The sequence below is a fragment of the Hemitrygon akajei genome, chromosome 15 (genome assembly GCF_048418815.1).
Source record: "Hemitrygon akajei chromosome 15, sHemAka1.3, whole genome shotgun sequence".
In the NCBI taxonomy this organism is placed as follows: domain Eukaryota; kingdom Metazoa; phylum Chordata; class Chondrichthyes; order Myliobatiformes; family Dasyatidae; genus Hemitrygon; species Hemitrygon akajei.
In genome coordinates, this window is record NC_133138.1 from 74,443,403 (window position 1) to 74,468,547 (window position 25,145).

The 25,145-nt window shown below is 42.6% G+C and overlaps 1 protein-coding gene across 8 annotated transcripts in view; it reads right to left on the reverse strand.

The window, feature by feature from the left end:
- The window catches only part of n4bp3 (NEDD4 binding protein 3), a 193,050-nt gene extending 172,417 nt beyond the window's left edge, over positions 1-20,633 (reverse strand). For 3 of the 8 annotated variants that reach the window (XM_073067781.1, XM_073067771.1, XM_073067772.1), the window contains exon 1: positions 20,410-20,633. The gene's annotated coding sequence lies outside the window, so the exon portion shown is untranslated. The other 5 variants (XM_073067775.1, XM_073067776.1, XM_073067774.1 and 2 more) reach the window with 4 other exon arrangements.
- Between the last annotated feature and the right edge of the window lie 4,512 nt (positions 20,634-25,145).

Here is a 25,145-nt window from a genome sequence, read left to right on the forward strand (position 1 = left end):
AGGCTGGTCCTGGACTTATTTCCACTTGGCATGATTAACTTATTATTATTTAATTATTTATGGTTTTATATTGCTATATTTCTACACTATTCTTGGTTGGTGCGACTGTAACGAAACCCAATTTCCCTCAGGATCAATAAAGTATGTCTGTCTATCTGTCTGTTTTACATTTGCTTTGTGCAATCAGGTGTAATTCACTTAAATTTTACCTTTTAGATTTTTTTTGTTTTCTGAAAAGCAATTAAAACTGCAGATTCTGGAATCCAAATTGAAAGCAGAAATCCTGCAGGAACTCAGTCAAACAGTAGCGGTGGAAAGAGGAACCAGTCAATGTTCTCAGCAACCCTTCATCAGAACTGGCTGGTAAGGAATGGGGAGTTTGCAGTGTTTAAACAGAGCTGGGGGGGGCAGGGAGGGGAGTGGTGGACAGTGGTGAGGTACAAGACAAAAATAGGTTATGAACAATCAGGAGATGTACTGAGAAGCGGCGCGAGTTTTATGTCATTTGAGTGAGTGGCTACATGCTTAGGGTTTAGATAAAACTGTTGTTCTTCTAGTTTATGTTAGCAAGATATGTTCAAGAAACAGTGAGAAAAGGACATAAGCAAGATAATGGGAAACAATAGGAGAGTTTACCTGAAGCTGCTAATTTAATACATTAATTTATTGAGATACAGCGTGGAACAAGTCAACAGGTCTTTCTGGGCCTTCGAGCCACACTGTCCAACATTTCTAACCCCCCTCCCCCCATTTAATCTGAGCATAATCATGGGACAATTTATAATGACCAATTAACCCACCAACTGATGTCTTTGAACTATGGGAGGAAACTGGAGGACCTGGAGTAGACCTACGTGGTCACGGGGAGAACGTACAAACTCCTTACAAGAAGTGGTGTGAACTCCGTGTTATTTGAGCGAGTGGCAATGTGCTCAGAGTTTAGATGAACTGTTGCTCTTCGAGTTTATGTTAGACCACACTGTAGCATTGGAATAGACTGCTGGAAGACAAAACACATGAAATGCTGAAGGAACTCAGCAAGGCTGGCAGCAGCAATGGAAGTGAATAAAACTGCAGATGCTGGAATCCAAATGAAAACCAGAAATCGTGTATGAACATTCCCACAGTTGCTGCCTAGCCTGCTGAGATCCCCCCGGCATTTTATATATTCTGCTTTGTGCAGATTTTCTCATCTCTGCGATTCCACTGCTGTGACAGTTTGGAATGGGGTCGAGAACCAAAGCGGCATGCAATAGGAACTTCAGGACCACATGCAGCCCGAGTGCCGGTATTTCACAAAGCGATCTCCTAACCTGGGTTTGGTTTATTCAGCGCAGAGGAAGCCACACTGTACAGGCAAACAGTGAATGCAATAGCAGACAATATGCTACTTCACTTTCTACTGATGTATTACTACTACTGGAGATGTACCAGGAAGCTGGCTGCAATGTAGAGCATGTCTTATGAGGGTAAAGATCAAAGTAAATTTATTATCAAGAGATACACTGTATATGTCACCATATACTACCCGGAGACTCATTTTCTTGCAGGCATTCACAGTAGATACAAAGAAACAGTAGAATTAATGAAAAACTACACACAAAGATGGACTGTGCAAAAGGTGGCAAACTGTGCAACTAGTTCAATTAGACAGTCCGAAAGCACATTTCTTCAAGGGAAGTTACAGGCTGCAGATTTCTGCAACAGTAGTTCAGAAAAAGGAACTTCAGTGGGCTGCCGGAAAATCGTCGCCCTGTTGTCATCTTGAACGACAATTCATAAGTTGAGTGAGCTAGAGCTTCTTTTCTTTGGAGAGAAGGAGGATGAAAGGTGACAGGATAGAGATGTAGAAGATGATAAGTATATATACACACGAGTAGATAAAGTCTTTTTCTCAGGATAGAAATGGCTAATAGATGGGGACATAATTTTAAGGTGGTTTGGAGGAAAGTTTTTTGGGGGGGTGGAATGTCAGAGGTATTTTTTTTTTAAAAAGACCAGAGTGGTAGGTACATGGAACATGCTGCTAGGAACTGTAGTACAGGCAGATGCATTAGGGATATTTAAGAGGTTCTTAGAAAGCACATGGATGAAAGAAAAATAGGGGCTACGTGGGAGGGAAGGGTTAGATTGATCTTGAAGTAGGTGACAGGGTCAGCACAACATTGTGGGCTGAAGAGCCTGTGCTGTCCTGTACTGTTCTATGTTCCATGACTACTATTGTTGAACTCTGTGAACTTTCCTCTCACTAAATCACCACCCAGTTTGCCATTTTGTTTTACAGCCTGACTTTACTTTAAATCTGTAACCTTTACCTAACCTAAACCCTGTCCCACATCTATTATTTAAAGGTCTGTCTAATGCTCTAGATACCCAATTCGCTGGCTGCAGCCCAGTTTAATAACTTGAACTATCAGAAAAAAAAATCTTTTCCCTTCTTGAAATATAACATTTCATTTGCACACCACCGAGCTATGCATTCATCTGTTTTCGAGTATGCCAATTTGCACATGGCTCACATAACAATCCTGACATTATAATTCTTGAGATTATGTCCTGTGATTTGGTCCCTAGTTCCTCAAAGTCCCTCAGTAGATCTTCATTCCTATCCTTCCCATATTTTTTTTATTCCCACGTACATCACCAATAGATCATTCCCCTACAAAATTCTTCAGCTCCAAGGACATGCACTCAATACTGAGCAGGAATGTAGCCTTTGAGATTCCTGCTCACAGCTGCAGGAGACTGTATCCAGACTCGGAATGGAATGCTTCCGACTGGTCTTCCCACTTCAAAGGCCACCACTCAGTCTGAGAACTCAGACAGATTGAAGACTTCCTGCAAATTCCAATAAGACAAAATATCCCCCTAAGATTCCAAGTTTCTTCCCTACTGCAGGAACAACTAGGCAAGAATTTTGGATTTAGCTGGTCACAATGAATGCACAGTGACAGAGATAGCAGAACCTGCTGGCTCACAGCTCTGGTGCTGGGTTCTGTCCTGACCTTGAATGCTGCCTGCGAGGAGTTTGTAGTTCCTCTCTGTGATCATGTTAATTTTATCTGGTTGGTCCAATGTCCTTCCACATCCCAAAATGCGTAAACTAGTTGGTTAACAGGCTACTGACTAGCTAACTTACTGTGGCTGCATATTAGTTACTAACTAACTACTGGCTACACACCGGCTAACTTGCCACTAGTATGTACTTGAGTGGTGGAGTTTGAGGAATCCAAGGAGAATATGTAACAGAGGGGAAAAGAAAAGTAGTGGAGGAATGGGATTGTTTTGTGTGTTAGCAAAATCTCAATTGGCCCAAATGGCATCATTCCAAATTGTAAGAAATTGTGGAACACTGTAGGAAAATGTGCTTCAAATGAGATCATTGCCAAATAGTAATAAAGGCTCCAGAAGGGGACATAGTCTCAGGGTGGCATGAGAGCGTAGTGGATGGGGCAACACTTTACAGTACAGGTGACCTGGGTTCAATTCCTGGCACAGCCTGTAAGGAACTTGTACGTTCTCCCTGTGGGTTTCCTCCGAGTGCTCCAATTTCCTCTCACGGGCCAAAGACGGGCTGGTTAGTAGGTTAATTGGTTATTGTAAACTGTCCCGTGACTAGGCTACGGTTAAATTGACTGATTGCTGGGCAGCACAGCTCAAAGGGCCGGAAGGGCCTACTCCTGATGTCAATAAAATAAATAAATTAAAATACAGAGCTAGGGAATTGTGCTGATGGGAGTATTCAGTTGCTCAGTGTGGACAGTCAGGGCAAGAGAAATAAAAATCAAAATAAGGATTCTAAATTCATTATAGCTGTAGGATTCTTGCTAAGAATCAACAACACAAATCACTACACAAAATGTACAAAAGCTACAAAAGGATCACTTACAAAATTACAGTAAATTCTCTGTGTAAGTTATTCCCAGCTATTGGAAGTGTAAATCTTCACATGGGATGGGATGGGATGCGAAATCATCATTTAGTTCTTCAGAAAACGAAAGGCAACCTGGTACACGTTTCACAATTGTGGCATCAGGCAGGCAGGGCACCATGATGTTCTCCTATTCATTTTTAACCTTTCACCTCTCCCTTAGATTCAGACATAACCTCAGTAAAACAGCTCATCTGAAAGACCGGACCACCAGCAATGTAGTAATCCCTTTGTTGTCCACAGCAATGCCAGGATTATGTTTTCCACTCATTTAGAACAGGACTTTAACTCAGTTAAATGCATTACCACCAAGCCATGATTCATATATTAATCGCAACAAAGCTTGGGGGAGGGGGGGCGGAAGAATTGAACCACAAAAGTTCTTCTTTACAATTCTTTGAACATTTTAAACAATTTAAATGTCAGAACCGTCTGAATGAATTCTAGAATTTATACCTGCATCAGACATTTCAGCCACAAAACAACAGTTTTACATATCCCAGCCAACACAGGCCATTTACTTGTGGCTCATTGAATACCAGATGTTCCTCATTTCGTTTCTGATTAGCGAATATAAATGAGGAATGGATATTTCCCTTGGGGAAGTGATCTTAATTCCAATGAATGCGTACATACTTCATAATGGAGTGTGCGGTAGTAAAACAGCAAGACGAAAGCAGTCTGCACAGGTGTCATTAATCACTGTAAGATCTTTACTTCCTTGGTTACCAACTTGTGGTAGGCATCTAGGCAAGTATACCCAGGATACATATAACAGCATTGTGTCGGATATGAAAGGTGAAGTAAAAGTCACTCCACATGCTGAACCATAGTAGGGTGGGCATGTTAGTGGCACATTATCAATTTCTAATGGCCAGTTTCACAGAAACTACTGACTTTCTAATAAGCTACCCTAACTTGTGGTCAACTCTTGATGTATATACAAATGAATGAGACAGAGGAATAGGCACCTGTTCCCTCAAGCCTGCTCTCAAATTTAATAAGCTGTGCCTGACCTTACTGTAAACTCAACTCTGCATTCATATACGAAGTTTAAAAAAAAGACAGGTACTGAGGTTAACATAGCCAAGCCGAAGCCATTTAACCAGATGGCCACAAGTTAGTAGTTAGTAAACTGGAATACTAAATTAATGGGAATTAATTGGGATACTTATAAAGATTAGCCAACATTCCGTATCAGATTGGGAATCAAGACCAGAAAGTGAGCCATCAACACAATCATATCACACTGAACAGCAAGCCGCCAGAAAAGCTCTGAAACTCTGGTCCTATTGCTCATATTATTAGCAAGGTACAGCTCTACATAGACTTACAGATCGTCAAAGTTTTACATTAATAATCCAAGCAAATCTGTCCAGCTGACAGAACACAAGAATAATTTGTTTAACAGGTACTCAGCACTAAATGACAGAATAATTCTGAACCCTCTCAGTGTTTGTAGCAGTCTTAATAAAATGTGCATTAATAATGCACCTATCAATAACACGCAAGGATAAAGTTATATTAAAAGGTTTACAAACAGGGAAGGTGATTTAGCTGCACTGCAGTAATGCTGACACATATAAAAAGAATGGCTCAGAATGAAAATCCATTGGTTTTGCCATGGCCGTGCCTGTCAGTGCAAGAATTGAATTTATTTTTGTTTGTTATTTCTGCAATCAAGACAAAGGATGCTACTGATGGAAAACAATGTTTCACTTTCCAGCCCAAATGACAGCATCAATGCTCAGTGACCAACAGAGTAACCTCCCTTATTTAAAAAAAGGGATACATTTAGTAGAAGTCTTTAAAAATCTAAGTAGAAATGCTTGGAAATGCTCAACTGTCGCATTGTGTCCTGTCCATTACCAAAGTAGAAACCCTGAACTTCCAACTTCAAGAAGGCACCTGCTGACATTAGAGAATTTTCACATCCAATCCTTACACTGAGTTGTAACAAGAACTTTTGTTTTCCGAGCTCAAGCCAAGTAAGTACTGAATTGAAATAATCCAAATTTTACTGCCCAGAAATGTAAATGGACAACTTCATTGTTGTGCAACTGAGAAACTGGACTCCCTCCCTCCTCCAGAGTGAAATGGTAATTTATTTTCACAGAAATGTGACGAGTACTGCTCGACACTGATCACCCTTCCAACCCTGATGCTGTTCCTCTTGCAAAACCCTCTTCCCAATCCCCAACAATAGTTACAGAGAGAATGACTCACAAATTAAGAATGATTGTAGCACCTTTTCCTCTAACTGAATTTCTGCACAGACACAGACACATGATGTAACAGCGGTTCAAGTTCCTTCCAGGATGGAGAGGGAAGGGTTTCCTTGTGCGTATAATGAGTAAACTGCAGGGAAATCTTAATGATGACAATCAATGCAATTACACAGAGAATTTATGAGCAATTTCAAGACTTACGTAGAAAATGCTATTCTATCCAAGTATTTTCCAACCATGGTAGGAGCTCCCAGCAAGAATGTCCACTTTAATAACGGGGCTGAATCTGACATCCTAATGAAGAGTGGGGAACTGGACAAGGAAATGGGCATACTGTATTCCTAGGGGATGATCAGACACTTAGACCTTTGGGAAATACTTGTGCAGCCTGAGATACAAGGCTGTACATGGAATATGCAAAGAATTACGGTCCATTGAAGAAAATTTTTTTTGTGTGTGATGGATTCCACAGCAATATTTCAGGATACCCCTATCTACAGAACTGCTGGCTGCATTCCTTCTGCTTAAGACATTTGAGGCCCAGATCTTTTCTTTAGAGCATATTAGCTGCAAAAACCAGCATAATGTGGCAGCTGGCTTCACTACTGCGTACACTATAGAGTTCATACTCAGGCACACGACGAGCACAATCAACAACCATCCTATTTCAAACCATGTACTGTTTCAATGTGATACTTTCATCTTATTGTACAGCAGGATTTTAAAAAGTACACCATATGAATGACTTTCTAGAGCAAAGTACTCATGAATTAGGCCTTGAACATTAAGATCAGGTATCTCTACAGCATCGGCAATCACCTGGGTAACCTGATGCCAAAAAACGGACAATATTCAAGATGTGATTTGACCAGAGTCTGAAGCCTTTGAGAATGATTTGGTCTGGCGTTTGTTCTACTCCATCTTATAGTTAAAAATTCCATTAATTCTGTTGATTGCTGCTTTTCATTAGCAAGAGCTGCTGAACTTCAAAGTTTGCCAAAACTGTTTTCAATTTTATCTTTGGCTATTCCACATGATTTTGCATGCAGTTTGGTTTTCCTTGCTAAACAGTTCTCCACGTCCACCCTAGCTCAGTGTCGGTATGTGTGCTTTCAAGCAATAGGGTGATAGCTCACGAGACATTTCAGTGCAGCCCTGAGGAAGCGCAGGATCAAAGTTTTGAAGACAGCTTAAAAAAAACACAAGATTCTGCATCTGGCCCAGTGAAATGCTAAAGAACTCCCAAAAGTATCTGAAAAGCAGCAGGGTTTCTTCTAAATGTGTTCAACATTAACAGTTTGAATCAACAGATAATCCCATCAAAGATTCCTTTTCCGAGACCCTACTGTGTGCAAATAGCCATTACACTTCTTCCCATTGTGGCTGGACTTCAGAAGTATCTTAATAATTGTGAGGAACTCTGGACATCCCAAGATCTCTTTAAAAACAAATTTTTACTGTAACGCTGTGGTAAATTTACTGGACCAGCAGCTGAAGTTCTCCCCCACTATAGGAAACATCCTCTCCATATCCACTCTGTCTAGGCCTTTCAATATTTGATACGTTTCAATGACATCTACCCACCCCCCAAGTTCTTCTAAACTCCAGTGAGTAATGGCCAGAGCCATCAAATGCTCCTCATACATTAACCCTTTGATTCCCAGAAACATTCTTAAACAAAGTAAATGTATTATCAAACTACATTTACGTCACCATATACAACCCTGATTTGTTTTCTTGCAGGCATTCACTGTAAATCCAAGAAACACAATAGAATCAATATTGTACCCAACCGGATAAACAAAAGAAAACATTGGGCAATGGATAACAAACTGTAAATATACAGAAAAGAGCAAAAACAATAATAACAATAATAAACAAGAAATATGAAGAACATAAGATGGTGTCCTTGAAAGTGAGTACCTAAATTATTGGAACAATTCAATGGTGGGGCAAGTAAAGTTGAGTCAAGGTGGCGGGGTAATAATTGTTCCTGAACCTGCCGGTGTGGGTCTTGAGGCCCCTTACCACCTTCTTGATGGCGGCAGTGTGAAAGGAGCATAGCCTGGGTGGGGGAGGGGGGGGGGTCTATGATGATGGATGCTGCTTTTCTGTGTAGCACTCCGTGTCAATGTGCTCAATGGTGGGAAGGGCTTTGCTCCTGATCCACTACTTTTTGTAGTATTTTCCATTCCAGGGCATTGGTGTTCCCACACCAAGCCATGATGCAACTAGTCAATAAATGCTCCGCCACACATCTACAGAAGTTTGTCAATGTTTTAGACACCATGCCGAATCTTCACAAACTTCTGTGGAAGTAGAGGTTCTAGCAGATTTTCTATTCTCCCTCCTATTTGCCAATATATTACCGCCTTTGATTTGGCCAAAGATAGTGGTGTCATCAACAAACATCAATATGGTATTGGGTTGTGCTTAGCCACACGGTCATTACTGTGAAGCGAGTAGAGCAGGGCTAAGCCCACAGCCCTACAGCTTTGGTGTGCATCTGTGCTGATAAAGATTGTGTAGAAGATGTTCTTGCCAACCCAAATTGACTAGAGTCTGCAAAGAAAAAGAGTATCCAATTGCACAAGAAGATATTGAGGCCAAGGTCTTGGAGCCTATTGATTAGTTTTCTGGGGACAATACTGTTGAATACTGTAATCAATAAAGAGCATCCTGATATATGCATCTTTGCTGTCCAGATGTTCCCGGGTTGAGTGTACAGCCAAAGAAATGGCACCTACTGTGGACCTCTTGTGATGATAGGCAAATTAGACCAGATCCAAATTGTTTCTCAAGCAGGAATTGATATGTTTCACCACCAACCTCTCAGAGTACTTTATCACAGTGCGTGTAAGTGCTACTGGACTATAGTTGCAGGTATTGTGGCAGGTAACCATGTTCTTCTCAGGAACCGGTATAATGGAAGCCCACTTGAATCAAGTGGGTACCTCAGACTGCAGAATTCAGAGGTTAAAGATATTGGTAAACAATCCAAACAATCGATCAGCACAGGTCTTTAGAACTCAGCCAGGAACCCCATCTGGGGCGGATGCTTTCTGTGGATTCACTCCCCTGAAAGATGCTCTCACATCAGCCTCAGAGACTGAAATCACAGGGTCAGAGAGGCTGTGGAAGATTGTGATGGTTTGTCCATGTTTTAATGGTCAAAGCGAGTATTGAATGCATTGAGTTCATCTGGGAGTGAAGCCTTGGGGTCAGCCATGTCACTTGATTTCACTTGTAACGGGGAATAGCATTCAAGCCCTGCCACAGCTGTCAAGCATCCCTCAGTGATTCCAGTTTGGTCATTTCACACGCGAGATATCTTCCTGGAGATCGTATCACTGATGTGGCCCTCGGTAGATTGCAGATCTCATGGTTCATCCAAGAAAAGTCAGAATGATTTTGTGGGGACTGTTTTTGTAAAGTCCGTGATACTCATTCAGTTCATCTCATGAGTCCTTGAACAGGGCCCAGTTCACTGACTCAAAGAAATCCTGTAGCTACTCCTGTCTCCCGCGACCACCTCTTTGTTGACCTTATCTCTGGAGCTTTGCTCTTTAGCCTCTACCTGTATGCAAATAAGAGAAGGCAGCCAAGTGATTGGGTCTCCTAAAAAGTGTTCTAGGCATGGAACAGTAGGCATTCCTTTTCCAGTAGAGGAAGGCAGCTGTTGTTGTCTCTGGTGCTCCAAGACCAGTGGCATTTGGCTTGGGGTATGGATCCCAAATCTTGTAAATAATCAAAGGGACCAAACTGCCCAGAGAGAAACACAACTAGAATAAATAGCGACAGTTGTCCCAGATTTAGAGCTCTTAAAGGGCCAAATATCAGCGTGGTTGCATACACTGGGCAAATAAGTCTTTCTAAAAAGAAAAGTAGGTCAACACTGCAGAGCCCATAATGCCTATTCTGCTTTGAAAACCAGCTTTCTCCTTAGTATGCATGATGACGCTATTCTGCAACAGCTTTTGTAAAATAACATTTCTGTACATAGTTTCCTTCGAATAAACAAAATCATCAAATCTTGGAGTGAAATTAACAATTGAGTGATTAGAAAGAATGAGAATAAGTATGAAAGTTAGAGAAGAACCTGATTTTAGATAATAAGCCTCAACCATATAAACTACCATATTTTATTCTTGTGAGGTTGGCTCAGTTTCAGTGCCAACTTCAAGCATTCCTGATTAACTGTAATTGTGCACCACTGCAACATAGCAACTTCCTGAAACTCACTTTGATCGATGTACCATGGATTCTACCTACATTAAGCACAAAATGTCAGCACAGCCTTTGTGCTTATAATGCAATCCTATTATAAAGCTTGAAGTCAAACTTCAGAGATGATGCCTTATCTCTTTGAAGGAGACCAAGCATAATAATTGGGAAGGAACAATTTTACATGAAATGAAGCGTAATTACAATGTGCTATTGTACTGTACACACCTATCACAAGGTCACTTGACATAGAAATTTTTTTTATAGAGCAGTGTTTATTCAGCACAAGTGTCTAGGGGAAACAAATAAAACTAATTTCCAGAGTGGAACATGACCGTTATCCCTTCTAGCTCAAACTATACCATTCCAAATATTTAGCATGAAGCTTCCAATTGCAAATAGGCCTTGACCTCTAGAAGACATGATTGTCACAGGCCTGTGCCATGTGTCACGATCACAGACTCTGCTGCAGGGTCTACACACCCCCACAGGTGAGCTGCACAACAGGGTCAGCAATCGCACTCGTGAGTATACACTTTCCAACTAATGGCTGTTGTACTTAACTCACTACTTTTCATTGTAGTCCTGTGGAGACTTGACCCAAAGCACAGCCACGTTATGCTCCCTGCTTACCCTCGTCCTTATCTGGAAAGAGGACCACCTCACTGGCAGATGCTGAAAAGGAGCTGTATTCATTTAGTATTTATTGTTTCCAGCCACACTGTTGACTTTCCCAAACTGAAAGTTAACAGCCCTGTTGGCTCAGTGTTTATCGTTTTGCTTTTCCTTTAAGTTCTGCAACAATGCTCATTAAAGTCAGTGAACTGCTGACCTGCTTCAGCATTGCTCTCTCTGCACTTGGGCTCTATCGGAATGTCTGACACATTGGTTCCTGTATAACATCTATAGAGTTATGTTGTTCTAAGAAATGATAGTCTCTGGTGAGTCCCACACTGTCATGCCATTACTTAACTTACAGAGCAGCCTTTTAGTGAGGTGTCAGCCCTACAGCAGAAAGCTGAACAAAGGCGGCCCCTTTCCTTACCTCTGTTATTCGAGTTCCACCCATTCCCACTCCCCAACTCCAAATGACCCACCTGGCCATTCCATGGTCCAGTTTCAGCTATCCCTCCATTACAGGCACTGATCTTTGGGATCAACTCTGTCTCAAGTCACACCTCCATACAACAAGACGGTCCTCTCTCCACCTCCCATCATCACCACTACTGCCACGTATCTCAGGGATACACCCACCTCATCAAGTCCTGACTGAGTGTCCAACCACCAGTTCCCCTTCCAACCCATTTCACCACCTGCCTCGAAGCCACAGTGGTAGACTCACCCTCAAAGGCACTAAGGCCAAAGAGCATCTTAAGTCTAGAGCACCTCTGTGGATTGCGCAGTCAATGGTAAGCCAAGCAGTGATCCTACAGACATCTTCTAACAGTGGAGAGAAGTCCAGGTGGAGGTGACTTCCTTGCCAAGGCAAGTTTGCAATCCTCGTTACATTCTTTACTTGTTTTCCTACAGCACACCCACTACTTTATATTTATAAAGACACAGGAAGCATAACATCTAAAAAATCTATCCCTGTTTTCAAAACTCATTTTGCTTAACCAATAATTTACAATATTCTCAAGTTTTTCCATTCTCTTTCACGCCCAAACTATTTATTTTCTGCGGATTTGGGCTGACCATCACCAGTGGAGACTTCTTAGCATTTTTATCATACACATTAAAACTCCCTCATCAGTATCTCTTCCCACCTCACCTCCCACTTCACTTACTGCCTCCAAAACCCCCTTAAACCCACCTCTTTGACCAAGCTCAGAACTGTCTATTGCAACGCCATCCATTCCTCTCTCTGCTCCTCTGCCACTCCATTTCATCTAGATTACTTTCAGCATCCAAAACAGTGCTCAGTACTGGGGATTTACGGTAGATACACAAGGGCACCACAGAGAGTCACTGACAATATTCAACATATTTAGATCATAAGACATAAGAGCAGAATTAGGCCATTGGCCTACTGCATCTGTACTGCCATTCCATCATGGCTGATTTATTATCCCTCTCAATCCCATTCTCCTGCCTTTTCCCTGTAACATTTGACAACCTAACTAATCAGAACTCTATCAACTTCCACTTTAAAAACAACTAGGCCTCCACAGATTCACTACCCTCTGGTTAAAGAAATTCCTCCTCACCTCAGTTCTAAATGGATGTCCCCTCTATTCTGAAGCTGTGCCCACTGATCCTAGACTCCACACCATAGGAAACATCATCTCCACATCCACTCTATCTAGGCCTCGCTATATTCAATGGGATTCAATGAGACCCCCTCCCCCTCATTCTTCTAAACTCCAATGAGTACAGGTCCAAAGCCATCAAACACTCCTTATGGCTTAACCCATTCATTCCCAGAATCATACTTGTGAACCTCCTCTGAAACCTCTTCAGTGACAACACATCTTTTCTTAGATAAGGGGTCCAAAACTGCTCACAATGCTCCGAATGTGGTCTGACCAATGCCTATAAAGCTTCAACATTATATCCTTGCTCATATATTCCAGCCCTCTTGAAATGAATGCTAACATTACAATTACCTTCCTTACCACCCACTCAACCTACAAGTTAACAATAGGGAATCCTGCAAAAGGACTCATAAATCTCTTTCTACATCAGATTTTTGAATTTTCTGTCTGTTTAGAAAATAGTCCATGACTTTATTCCTTCTACCAAACTGCATGACTATACATCTCCCTACATGATATTCTATGTGCCACTATTTTGCCCGTTCTCCCAATACAATTCCTTCTGCAGATTCCTTGCTTCCCCAACACTCCTGCCCCTCCACCTCTCTTCATTCTGTCCACAAACTTGGCTACAAAGCCATCAATTTCATCATTCAAATCATTGACGCACAACGTTAAAAGAAGCAGTCCCAGCACCAACCCCTGCAAAACACCATTAGTCACTGGCAGCCAACCAGAAAAGGCCCACTTTGTTCCCACTCTTTGCCTCCTGCAACTCAGCCAATCTTCCATCCATGCCATGTGCTGGCATGGGAGAGGTTTCAGAGGAGGTCCACAAGTATGTTAAGCAGCCTCATGTACCACCTTGTCAAAAGCCTTGTGAAATTCCAAATAAATAATATCCATGAACTTGCCTTAGGCTATTCTGCCTGTTACTTCCTCAAAGAATTTCAAGGAAGCAAGGAAACCATGCTGACTGGCCCTTTTCATCATGTGACTCCAAGTGCCTTGAAACCTCACCTTAATAATGAGCTCCAACATCTTCCCAAACACTGACATCAGGCTAAAAGGCCTACAATTTCTTTTCTTCTGCCTCTCTCCCTTCTTAAAGAGTGACATTTGCAATTATCCAGTCCTCCAGAACCATTCCAGAATTCAGTGATCCTCGAAGTATCATTACTAATGGCTCCACAGTCTCTTCAGTTATCTCTTTCTGAACCCTGGAGTGTGGTCCACCTGCTCCAGTGACATACCCACCTTCAGACCTTTCAGCTTCCCAAGCACTTTCTCCTTAGTAACAGCAATTACACTCGCTTCTGCCCCCTCGCACTCTTGAATTTCTGGCATTCTACTAGTGTCTTCCACAATGAATACTGATGCAAAATACTTATTCCGTTTGTCCGCCATTTCTTTGTCCCTAATTATTATTTTCCAGTGGTCCGATATCCACTCGCCTCTCTTTAATTGTTTACATATCTGAAAAATGTTTGGTATCTTTTATTTTATTGGCTGGCTTTCCCTCATATTTCATCTCCTCTCTCCTTATTTGAAGGATACAGACAAAGAAACATTGAAAAGAACAAAACAATCTGAGCTCCTGCTTTACAATTGAATGTCACTCTTGTCACTGCTCCAAGTCCACACATGCCCATTTCCTTTACTTCACAACACAAGGTTACAGTGCACTTGATGGTCCTTTGAGGCAATCGCCACCATAAACAAAACACAGCCAACCAACGTGGAACCTAAACTGATCAAACATCTTTGTTAGACTTGATAACTTTCAACAAATCACAAGGATGCACAGTAATCTATTAGAATGGTTGGTGAAATGCTCTCTGCTCATTCTTTATTTTTGTTCATAGAAGAGTTGGGGGGGGGGGGGGGGAGGCTGCACCAGAAGAATGCAATGAATTTGAAAAGAAAAACTCAACAGTTTAACCCAAACACAGAGCGATAGAGTAGAGACTTATCAACAAAGGCTCAGGCTTGTTTTGGAGAACTAACAGCAGTCAAGCACTCATTGTCCTCCTGGTGTTACTAAATTACTCCCTGCCAGACAATTTCTAAAACGTTCCTGCACAAACTCATGAAATGTTTACACTGCAGTGGATAGAGACACAAGGCCACATTCCAGACAAAAATCATCTCTATCTACCAAAAATACAAACCACTGACATCACTAGCACAGAGACTAGAGTCAATTCTTCAAACTTACTAGATACTGTCACTGTGTAGACAGTACAAGTCTGGGACAAGTCAGAAATACTCTCAGAGACAGGCTGGATTTTAAACAGAGCAAAGGGAAGTACCAGTCTCTAATTTTTTTTAAATCAATTGTGGGCGGCCTATGACCTGACCTTAACCTTCCAGTGACATCATAGTCACTTTAGAAGATTGGCCAAAGATGAAAAACCCTTACACTGTTTAAATAATTGCTAAATTTTTAGTAAATTAGAAAGATATACAACTTTCTTGCTCTTGCAATCTTTTTCATTCCCATTAGGAATTTTAAAAGACTTCATTGATAGTGACCTTGGAATTAGCTGATCTTTGTAGGGCCCATCTGTTCCACCAAGGTCCTTGGTCAGAATCTGGCCTGAACAGGACTCCAGGCCCACAGCTCTGCGCTTGATTCTTAACCACCTTCTGTGGTCAGGCCAGCCATTCAGTGCACCACAACACAAATCAATGACAGACTGGGCACTAGTCATTGCTAGTCCCATGGACCTTGCAGGTTCCTCCTCACAAACACCTGGAGACTGGGGTCCAAATTGAAGAGTTATACTACAGACCATTCAAGCAATTGCCTAACAAGCAACGTCTTACTGAAAACATGCTGGGCTCCACCACTGTAGTCCCGCGGTAGCACAGTGGTTAGCACAGCACTTTACAGTACCAGTCACTCAGGTTCAATTCCCACCGCAGTCAGTAAGGAGTCTGTACGTTCTCAGTGTTACTGCATGGCTTTCCTCAGGTTCTCTGGTTTCTTTTTACATTCCAAAGACATACCAGTTGGTGGGTTAATTGCGCGTTGTAAATGACCCGTGATTAGGCTAGGGTTGCTGGGCAGCATGGCTCGAAGGGCCAGACGGACCTGTTCTACACTATCTCAATAAGTAGAAATGTACATCCTGTCTTACTGGAAGACAAAGGGGTAAGAAATACCATTGGGCCTTGAGCCCATCTTCAACTCCAGACCTCATGACATCAGATTCTCAAAAAAAAACTTCTCTATTACCAGCAACCATCCTCCTTCAGCTGATTAAACAACGCTACTCCTGTAGAGGAAGAAGGCTGTTGTCTCTGGTGCTCCCAGACCAGTGGCATTTGGCAAGGATCGTTGCTGAGACCTCTATTGTGTATATATAATCACAGATCAGTTACAGACAGAAGTGGCAGATGATGATTAATCTGAGCAAGTGTGAATTGTCGCACTTAAGAGAGTCATATGAAAGGAGAAAGTATACAGTTAATGGTAGATCCCTTAGTAGCATTGAGGTACAAAGGGATCTTGGGGTCCAGGCCCACACTTCAACGCAAGTGGAAAAAGTGGTAAAGGAGGTGCAGGGCATAGGGGTGTTGAGTATAAGAGTAAAGAAGTCATTCTGCAGCTATACACAAACTTTAGTCAAACTGCACTTGTAATACTGCATGTGTTTCTGGTCACCCCATTACAGAAAGGATGTGGAGACAGTGGTGAGAGCGCATAAGAGATTTACCAGGATACTGCCTGGATTAGAGGGTAAGGGCTACAATGAGAAGTTGGACAAACTTGGGATGCTCCTCCTAGAGCCTCAGAGGCTCATGGGAAATCTGATATGAGAGGCAGGGATAGGATGATAGCTAAAATCTTATCCTTAAGGTAGAAGTATCAAACACTAGAAGATGTTTTTAAGGTTAGAGGTGAAAAAGTTTAAAGTCAACATGAAGGGCAAATTTTATATATATATATATACTGTACACACAGAGAGTGGGAGGTGTCTGTATAGGTTACCAAGGGTAGTAATGGAAGCAGGTAGCTTGAGGGAGTTTAAGAGGCCTTTAGAAAGCCAGATGAATGTGAAGGGAATGGAGGGAAATGGATGAAAATCAAAATCAAATCTGTAATCACTAACTAAACTCACTAAATTTATTGTTTTATAACAGCAGTACAGTGCAAGACATAAAATTACTACAAGTTACTAAAATATATAAATAGTGTGAAAGACAAATAATAAGGTAGTGTTCATGGGATTGCAGACTGTTCAAAGGGGACAAAGCTGTTCCTAAAACAGTGACTGAAGGTCTTCAGGATCCTGTACCTCTTTCTGGATGGTAGTAATATGAAGAAGGCATGTCCCTGACGGTGAGGGTTCTAAATGATGGCCAATGCCTTTTGAAGATGCCCTCGATAGTGGGGAGTATTATGCCCCGATGGAGTTAGCTGAATCTACAGTCCTCTGCAACCTCTTGCTGAAGGTCAGCACAACATGCAACACTGTGTGCCAAATAGGTTGTCCAGTACTGTACTATACTGTCATATCTTCTACATTGGACAAGAGCTTGGAAACAGCAAGGAAAGTTTCACAGATATAGAACCTATACCGAAACAGGCTTGGTGGCATCACCACTTATCGAGGTGGCTTACTGATGAAGGGCAGAGCTGCCAGACTGGGACCTTGCAAGAATCAAGCAAACCAACGTAAAGGATAAATCCTATTGACCTTCTCCTCAGTGTGTATCAGTCCATGACAACACTAGCAGTTAGAACTGCTTTTGGAAAGCAAATTCCACATTCAAAGTAAAAGATGTCAGCTATCACTGACCAGAATCTCGAGCAGAACAACCCCAGAGACTGGGTACTCTATGGTGGAGAACCCAGCTCCCGACATCCCAAAGTCTTTTTCTACCAATCTGCAAGTCAGGATGTGATGGAGTTCTCTCTACCAGCCAGGATGAAGCTCCAACAACTATCAAAAGGTTTGACACTATCCAAGGTAAAGCAGATTACTCAATTTGCATCCCATCCAGCATTTCAAACGTTCAAACCATTTATCACTGATACAATTCTGTGACAGTCGGTACCATTTACAAATTACAACCTTTACTACATTTACTTGCCAAGGCTACTCTGAATTCAGCTCTCAACATGCACTACCTCCTGCAGGTTCCCTTCCGTTCCAGCCATCCCAGCTTGGAAATATGCCATTCCTCCATCACTGCACTTAAATCCTGGAACCAACCCACCCAACAACACTTCCGAAGTTCCTTCACAGAATTACTTCAGCTAAGAATAGTTCATCAGGGACAATAATGCTGGCCTTCCCAGCAACATCCAGATCACCAAAAAAGTAAAAAAGTTAGGATACGTCAAACTTAATAGTCATGACAGGAAGCATGTTTGCCCAAAACTACACTTTCTGACAGAATCTGCAGTTACTCTAAAATTCCAATCATTTCATGCCAATTGCAGAACGATGGAAGGAAATGCAGATCACCAAACTGATATCCAGTAAATATATCTTTAAAGATATCACCTGAACTGTTCAGGAAATGGAACTATTGAGAACAGAGAAGACCACTCATTCGTAGTGCTAGTATCACAAGTACTTTGCACTTGCAAGCAAGATTATCATTGTACTTGCACCTCACTGTACTCTGCATATAATAAATGCAACTCGATTGTGGTCACTAGCTTGAAGATATACCTTAGATTTAAGATAACTGATGGAGAGAAGGATTGGAGAAGACTTGAGGGAAAATGCTAGAGAGATTGGGGCTTGGAACTCCTAAAATTATCAGGATGATCATTAGATATCAGAACTATCAAGAAATGGGAATACTGATTTTGATAGGCTGGGACAAAATGGGCTAAATTAATCATAAAAAGATAAACAGAAAACAACAGGTGGAAGCCATTTGACCTCTCAAACTTGTCCTGTCCGCCGTTCAATAAGATCATGGCCTCAGCACCGCATTATGGCATTCTCCCCACACACACCCTCAACTCCTTACACCAGTCCAGCAGTCTCCACCTTGACTACATTCAATAAGCCCATCCCCATAACTCTCCCAATATTAATAACCCGCAGGGAAGGTGGTCCTCCCTGTCTCTATTGCTAGTTGGTAATCCCTTATTCTGAAACTGTGGCTATTGATCTTCCACTAGGAGAAACATCTTCTCAGCATCCAGCCTGTCAGCAAACCCAGTCAGAAACTTTGTAGCAACAAGATCACCTCACATTGCTCTCAACGCCAACGTTATCGGCTCTTTTTTTCCATACATCACCCGTTTCATCTCAGAAGCCAACAAGTGAACCCCAGCACTGCCAGCAGCCAACAATTGCAAGCATTGTCCTTGAGTAAACTGCACAGAATCTGACCAGCTAAAGTTCCATCAAAACTTCCCAACGTTACTCCACTCTCCTTGCAATAGGGCAACTCGCTAGCTACTTGTGTCCCCAGTATACATTTCTTTGATCCTAATAATCGATTTTACCGAGTAGAGGAGATACTATAGTAGAACATTTCTGCCCCAATACAATATCGTCTTCCAGAGCAGTTATCACTTTCCCAAGACATAAAACGGATTAGCTAAAACACTTCAATTACCGTAGAGAAAAGTGTTCGATCCTCCACGTTAATAAAGACTGACTGGAGATTCAATAAGGGTGCATGAATGGTTGCCATAAACACTACCTTGTAAAGATACAGTCACCGCCATTCTTCAAAACACAGCATTCAACGTCTCCACGATAGACTGACGATTTAAAAAAAGCCTCCAATTCTCCCCCTAGTTGATTTTCATTCCCTTGCTTCTGATTCTGCTGGACTGGTTTTCCACCAACTCCCATAAAGGCTCAAGCCGCTGCCCCTACCCGGACAGTTAAATATCAGGATCCTTGAGTGGAATCCAGTCTCACTCCAACCTGATATTCATTGGCGAACTCTCTTCAGAGGGTTTCTGGTACCGGGAATTCAGCCGAATCCCCTTCTTCACAGCTGCATCAGTTGAGCCAGGACTTTCTCAACGCTCCGGGGCCCGTAAAAAAAAAACGTGCATTTAACTTCGGACAAAAGCCCAGTGTGTAAGCCTCTCAGCCCCTCTGTCACAAGCCCTGGATAGCATAAAGCCAGCTAATTATCCGTGCAAAGATCAGTCACCGTACAGGAGGCCAAAAGGTCATCCCCAACTTCCATTAAAATTAAAACAGACTTTCAAAGAGACTGCGCAAAATTTTAAAGAAGCCGGGGGTAGTTAGCAACAGAGGCGGCTTCAAAGATAGTATTACATGCTGCCTCCAACGGTTGTTGGTGTAATGCTAGACGCACAGCTGATGTGTGCTCTACCTAGCCTGCACCCGGGACGGTCCGACCCCCACCAGGTTCGCTGGAGCTCCCAGCACGCAGCAGAACGCGCCCGTTTCCACAGACACCCACAAGGACAAGTGCACTGCTGGACGTGCCGGCCAGATGCACAGGACCACCTACAGAGCGGGATAGCCGGCGCTTAACCACCCATATAGAGGAAACCCAAAAGCTTTCCAACTAACTGGCAACACCATCCCCGTCCCAAACGACCAGAAACGTTTTTGGCTTACAAGCTCCACAATCACAACAGCAACTTCTCCAGCAGGGACACAGACCGCGTCCGAGCGCGCATCCTACACATGGAACCAGCTCCACTGACCGCCGGCGCCCAGTGTAACCTGCTGCACTGGGTTAAACCGCACTCGGTGATTCAGATCTGACGCGTTACACTGTACTCTACTGCCCTGTATGTACTCACTCATGCTAACTCCATTCCTTCCCATCGCTGTTCCCGTCCTGATGAACTCACTTAGATGGACTTCATTCCGTTCTGTGTTGATTTAGACTGAATATGCACTCAAGCAGGCGAGACTTTTTCCCTCCCTATCCCGCTTCAGTCCCGGTACACTGTCTGAAAGAGATTGCGGGTCAGCCGCCTCTCAACTGACACGCCGTGAGAGCGCAGCCAGCGCTAATCTGACTTTATTGGATGCAGTGGCAAAGTGGAACGGGACAGCTGCAAAAGAGGGACTGGACAATTCAGGCAGCACGGGGTTGGATCCTTGGTGAAAAAAAGGATACTGGACCCCACTGGTTGGAAGTGGCCACGATACTCATTACTAAATGGCGATGCGTAAACAGATTCGACAATGGTTTTCACTTCGCCAGATGCAACACGCAGTTTATAAACTAAAACACTACGGTCATTGAATTCGGCTCGACTACAAAAGTTGTGCATATACAGTATGATGGACTTCTAAAGGGACAGTGCGGTAAATTCCAGTCAATGTTCACGCGAAAACACACACACACACACACACACACACACACACACACACACACACACACACACACACTCACTCACTCTCACACACACACACACACACACACACACACACACACACACTCACACACACACACACACACACACACACACTCACTCACTCTCACACACACACACACACACACACACACACTCACACACACACACACACACACACACACACTCACTCACTCTCACTCTCACACACACACACACACACACACACACACACTCACTCACTCTCACACACACACACACACACACATACACACACACACACACACACACACACACACACACACACACACACACACACACACACACACACACACACACACACACACACACCCCCGCTCAGAACAGAGCTGTAAGTATAGAGCTCCAGCTGGAGCTATTGAGAAAAGACTGAGGCACAACTGTTGATCAGGAAACAAATGGACCCCCTCCCCTAAAAAAAAACAAAGTAAAGTTTTAAATAATTCAGCAAGACAGTCAGCATCTCTGGGCAGAAAAACAAGAGTTAATGACCCATCATTAGAAATGGAAATGTGATCGAAATATTAAATTGGAAGTAAGATGTTTTGAAGAGTTGAGTTTTAATATTTCAGAAAGTAAACATTTTCTGACAGAGAAATATAATAGCCACAGGAAACAGGGATCAATATATTCTATTTATAATCAACTAGAAACATGAATAAGTTTCTGATAATAAATGTAATTGTTGAAATAAAAAAGGATAAAATTTAAAGTAACAGACACCCTCTAAGTACATTGATAGCAAAACAATCATAAGAAGAAGTTACAAAGAAATACAATAACATTAATAAAATGTTCTAGGATCACATAAAACAACTAAAGGACGGACAAGGTAGAGGCTCAGCCACTGGAAATCACACCAAATGAGCAACAATATCCAACCGTGTAAGAACACACGAGGTGCCACTCAGCCCATTGAATCCAATGCCAGCTCCTTTTCTCTTATTTCCCTGCACCCCTGCAACTTATTCTCTCTCACACATGTCCATTAATTCCACTTTGATTCATTTTGCCATCAACCTGCTTTATACAGAAATATAGACAGCAGCCAACTAACCTGCCAGTAAGTTTGGAGAAGACCAGAATAAGTTTAGGAGAAGCCCACGTGGCTAGAGTGAGAGTGAGAACTCTGCTCAGACAGCACTGACTGAACACCGGTCCCCATGGCACTAGCACTAAACTAACATCAAATAATTGAGTTGGTTTGCTATTTATTAGGGAGACTATGTTGGTGGGGCATAATACTAAAATAGATTAAAAATGTATGAACATTTAATATAGAGAAGTAGAACTGGGAAGTAGAATGGTGCCAATTTGTTGGTGCACTAATATTGTGTTTGCCATATTTTAAAAGGAGACAGAATGCACCAGATGAACATTCTGTGCTCCACAATTCCCGAGAAGGCATTGGATTCCATATAGGGAGAGAGAGTTTAAACGAAGCAAGCGGGGGCCGTCAGCACATTCTGCGTGCCACGGATCCCAAGGAGACATTGGATTACATAGAGGGAGAGACAGAGTCTCAAAGAAGCTAGCAGCACATTCTGCGTGCCACAGTTCCCAAGGAGACTTTGGATTGCATAGAGGGAGAGAGAAATTAAAAGAAGGGAGTGGGGGCAGTCGTCACATTTTGCACTTCATGGTTCCTGAGGAGACATTGGATTGTGCACAATTAGGCAAAAAAACAAGTTAGGTTTAAGCGAATCGACCATTGTGTGAGTGGTCAGTGTTAGAGTGGGGAGTTGAGGCGTTGGCTCATTGGCGCTTTGGCAAGAAAAGGTGTAGGTAGCTTTGTTTTCTTTCTTTCTTCTTTCTTTCTTATTACACATTTAGAGCAGTGGGGGCATCAGGCAGGGTAATGAACTGCTCCTCTTGTGGGAAGTGTGAAGGCAGGGAGACCTCCAGTGCCCCTGATGACCACACCTGCAAGAAGTGCATCCAGCTGCAGCTCCTAATGGGCCATGTTAAAGAGTTAGAGCTGGAGATGAATGAACTTCAGACCATTCGGAAAGCTGAGGGGTTGACATACCATAGAAGGAGGTAGATACACCCAATGTGCAGGATACAGGTAACTGGGTGACCATCAGGTGGCGTGAAAGAGGATAGGTAGCCAGTTTAGAGAACCCTGCAGCCATTTCCCTCAACAGCAGGTATACTGCCTTGGAGATTGTTGCAGAAGGGTGACCCAGCAGAGGAAAGTTACAGTAGTCATGTTTCTGGCACTGAGTCTGGTTCTGTGGCTCATGAGGGAAGGGGGGAAAGAGGTGAACTGTAGTGACAGGGAATTCAATGGTTAGGGGAACAGAAAGGAGTGTCTGTGGAGAAGAACGAGATTCCCAGAAGGTGTTGCCTCCCAAGTGCCAGGGTGAGGGACATCTCAGATTGAGTCCACAGCATTCATAAGTGGGAGAGTGAGAAACCAGAGGTCATGCTCCACGTTGGTACCAATGACATGGGGAGGAGAGGTGACAAGGTCTGCAAAGTGAGTTCAGGGTGCTAAGTCAAAGGACAGGGCGTCCAGTGTTGTGATCTCAGGATTGCTACCCATGCCATGTGCTAGTGAGGCCAGAAATAGGAAGATCCTACAGTTTAACACATGGCTATGGAAATGGTGCAGGAGGGAGGGTTTCAGATTTTTGGATCACTGGAATCTCTTCCAGCAAAGTTGAAACTTGTAGAGAAAGGGTGGTTTGCACCTGAACTGGGGGGGGGGGGGACTAATTTCCTAGTGGGAAGGTTTGCTAGTGTTGCACAGGAGGGAGGAAGTTAGTGGTAGAGGTTTAAACTTGAGCTTCAGGGGGATGGGAACCAGAGCACCAGAACAAATGAACAGATAGTGGAGTGATTGTGGAGAAAGATGTTGTTAAGCCTACAAACAAAGTCAGGAATCAAAAGGTTGAGCATGGTGGTCCTAAAAATCTGAGCTTCATATACTTCAATGCAAGGAATATTGTAAGAAATGCGGCTGAGCTTAGGGCATGGATCAGCACATGGAATTACAATATTGTATCCAGTAGTGAGACTTGGTCGCAGGAGAGAAAGAACTGGCAGCTCAATGTTCTGGGGTTCCATTGTTTTAGATGTGATAGAGGGGAGGGATTGAATGGGGAGGGCTGGTATTGGTAGTCAGGGAAAATATCACAGCAGGACAAAACAGAGAGCTCTCTAGTGAAGCTTTATGGGTAGAGCTAAGGAATAAACAATGTGTGAACATGTTAATGTGATTTAGGGAGGTAAATTTGTAAAGAGGTCACTGACTGTTGTAAGAAACATAAGATTGTGATAGTTGTTTTTAACTTTCCACATATTGTATTGATTGGGACTACCATATTATAAGAAGGCTGGATGGGAAAGAGTTTGCAAATGTGTTCAGGAAGGTTTCCTTCATCAGTATATAGAAGTCCCAACTAGAGAGAGTATAGTACTAGATCTTCCATTAGGGAGTGAGATTGGGCAGGTGACAGAAGTTTATGTAGGAGAACATTTTCCATTGCATGATTATAATGTCATTAGTTTCAAAGTAATTATGGTAAAAGATAGGTCTAGTGCTCAGGTTGAGATTCTAAACTGGAGAAAGGCCAACTTTGATGGTATCAGAAAGGATTTAACAAGTGTGGATTTGGACAGGTTGTTTTCTGGCAAAGGTATACTTGGTAAGTGGGAGGCCTTCAAAGGTGAAATTTTGAGAGTACAGAGTTTGCATTTTCCAGTCAGAAAAAAAGGCAAGGATAACAGGTTTAGGAACTGTGGTTTTTGAGAGATGTTGAGGCCCTTGTTAAGAAAATGAAGGAGGTTCATAGTAGGTTTAAGCAGGTAGGAACAAATGAGGTACTTGAGTATAAGAAATGCAAGAGAAAACTTAAGTAGATTAGGAGAGCTAAAAGAAGGCATGAGTTTACTCTAACAGACTAGATGAAGTATATCAAGAACAAAAGGATAGCAAGGAACAAAATTGTTCCTCTGGCAGATCAGTGGTAATCTATGCATGGAGCTGAAAGAGATGGGGAAGATACTAAATGGACATTTTGAATCTGTATATATTTAGGAGATGGACACAGAGTCTATGGAGTTGAAGCAAAGCAGCAGTGAAGTCAAAGACCCTATATAGATTACAGAGGAGGAGATGTTTGTCGTTC